The sequence below is a fragment of the Marmota marmota genome, unplaced genomic scaffold, assembly GCF_001458135.2.
Source record: "Marmota marmota marmota unplaced genomic scaffold, marMar, whole genome shotgun sequence".
Lineage (NCBI taxonomy): Eukaryota > Metazoa > Chordata > Mammalia > Rodentia > Sciuridae > Marmota > Marmota marmota.
Window position 1 is genome coordinate 11,757,942 of NW_025999925.1, and position 2,952 is coordinate 11,760,893.

At 33.3% G+C, this 2,952-nt stretch overlaps 1 long non-coding RNA gene across 1 annotated transcript in view; it reads left to right on the forward strand.

Annotated features, from left to right (window-relative positions):
• Window positions 1-2,325, forward strand: part of LOC125615791 — an 8,078-nt gene extending 5,753 nt beyond the window's left edge. The window contains exon 2 of the long non-coding RNA XR_007346380.1: window positions 1,975-2,325. This is a non-coding gene — a long non-coding RNA (uncharacterized LOC125615791). The remainder of the gene's footprint in view (window positions 1-1,974) is intronic.
• The last annotated feature ends 627 nt before the right edge of the window (window positions 2,326-2,952 follow it).

The window sequence follows — 2,952 nt, forward strand, 5'->3', positions numbered from 1 at the left end:
AAAAAAAAAAAAAAAAAACATTTGGCCTTTGATTTTTAGGGGATTGGTTTACTTCGCTTATCATGATATTCTCCAACTCCATCCATTTGCCTGCAAATGCTAGAATTTTATTCTCTTTTAATGCTGAATAATATTCTATTATATATATACCACAGTTGAAGGTGTATATATATATATATATATATATATATATATATATATATATATATTGGTTTCACATCTCAGCTGTTGCAAATTGTGCAGCTATAAACATCGAAGTGGCTGCGTCATTATAGTATGCTATTTTTAAGTCCTTTGGCTATAGACCAAGGAATGGGATAGCTGGGTCAAATGTTGGTTCCATTCCAAGTTTTCTAAGGAATCTCCATACTGCTTTCCATATTGGTTGCACCAATTTGCGGTCCCACCAGCAATGTATGAGTGTGCCTTTTCTGACTTCCTCATTCTTTAAAATACTCTTAACTATAAATTGGAAATTAAATACTTGGGTTCCTAAAAAGTAATGCAAATAAAAATGAATATGAGCACAATGTGGGGTGGGGGTCCATTATTGAGAAATGATGCCAGATCAAGAGTGGGGATGAAATAAGAAAAAGCCAGGGAACAGATTATCTGAAATTTTGTAAATAGACTAAGAAGACTGGATTTTATTCTGATGTGGTGAAAACCCAAAAGAGAAATTATAATAGGAGTTCAGCATGAACTGATTTCCACTTCTAGAAAACACTATCATATTGTATAGGGAATCAGTAATAGGTAGAAAGATGGGTTGAAGAGATAAATCATGAGGATATTATAATAGTCCATACCAAAGCAATAATAATTTAACAAGGAATGATAGCACTGAAGATAGCATAGTTCTAGATTTAGAGTGGATTATGTTTTGGAGGTCAAGGTGATGGTGTACACAGATGGAAGGTATGTGGGGAAAATGGGAGAACTCTTAGTTTTTTATTTTGTTTTGTGTAGTTATAGATGGACAGCTTGCCTTTATTTGTTTATTTTTATGTGTTGCTAAGGATTGAACCCAGTACCTCACACATGCTAGGCAACTGCTGTGCCACTCAGCTACAGCCCCAGCCCCTGGGTTTTTTGATTCCAATAATTGGGAGGATGGTTTTTTACTTCTTGAGTGAGACAAAGAAGAGAAGAAATATGACTCCCTTCCTGTACTCTTGATTGGGAGATTGAGTGGATAGTTATATATATATGTATGTTATTCACAAGGAAACAACAATTTTTATGGGATAGATTGAGTCTATAGTTAAGCATATGTATATGTAAATATATATATATATATGAATATCTATATCTATCTATATCTATCTATCTATCTATCTATATGCATATTTATTTCCAGAAATTTTTATCTTGTTTTAGGAAAGTGTGTGTTTTCAATGAAGACAAAGGGATAACTTTACTCTTTAAAATAAACTTTTTAATAAAGTTAATCAGGCTATTGATTAGGGATAGTGTTTACATGTTAATAATATTAACCTTTAAGAGTAACATGCTTATCTCAGTGATATTTATGAAGTAACTGTAACTGTAAATACTTTGATAATTAGTGTTAAAATTTTTATTTTTATTTTTATTTTTTTATTAGCTGTTCAAAACATTACAAAGGTCTTGACATATAATATTTCATACATTTGATTCAAGTGGGTTATGAACTCCCATTTTTACCCCGTATACAGATTGCAGAATCACATCGGTTTAGTGTTAAAATTATGACTCAAATTCAGATACCTCATATAGAGACTATTTTTCTCAGCTCTTTCTTCATATACCCTTTGGGTTAGAATTTCCTTGCTCTGTCATGTTGATGCTTTCTCTTCTTTCCTAACAGTCACCCAAGAAGTCCCGACCTGTTGTTGATGTTTCTAACTGGATGAGTAAGAGACTCTCTAACTCTACAGGGTCCATAGTAGTTCTTGCCATTCCTTGTAGTTAATGTCATTGTCCTTCCCACAGGGCTCCACTCACTCACGGAAACGTGCTCAAACTCCCCTATTGGAATGGTCAGCATCTGCATCTCTATGCCTGAAGACTCTTTTGCCCTGAACTGAAGAAACACACTCTTGATACCAACAGTGCTGGGGAATTTACCATCCAACCCTGTACTCAGAAGACTTGAGAAAAGCTTCTGTTCCTCATCTCCACACATTGTGGTGTTCTATTTCACAGTTTGCTTCCAGCATTAAGCTTTAGTCATTTCCTCTGTCAGCTTGCTAAATAAAAATCTGTAATGGCAAACTTCTTTTTCTTATTTCATCCCCACTCTTGATCTTTGACCTTCCCAAATAAACAACTTGTTTTCTAATACTTGGTCTCCTGGATGCTTCTAGAGTTCCACGTGTTTTGTGCATATTTTTTTTTCATGGTTCTTATAAAAATTCTTGTATATTTAGTAGAGGTAGAAAGTGAATATTTTGTTATATTCCATTGCAAGAAGCAGATTTCACCTATTGTGTTGTATACAATAGATGAGAAATAAAAGAGCTGATTGAAAGGCAGCAAACTCAGACTGGCAGTGTCAGAAAGGATTTCCAGAATGACATCACCATTATTCCATTTTGGTATTTAAGTAAAAAAAAAAAACTCATTTAGTAATGATTCATTGATTATTATTATTATTGTCCCAGTTACTCATTACAAACTCATAGTAGAAAGATAAGATGTAGCTGGCCCCTGTTTAGGGTGGCTATGTTGTCATAGGGAAACTTTCCAGCTTTGTGAGGTTATGAGGAACAACAAAAAAAGAAGAGTAAGAGTGAGGTAGAAAAAAACAAAGCAATTTCTATCATGTGTTAGTAGAACTAAATTTCTTTTTTCTTTACTTTTTTTATTTTATTATTATTTTTAAATACATGACAATAGTGGAATGCATTACAATCCTTATTACACATATAGAGCACAATTTTTGCTAAGCAAACAAACAGAACATAATGA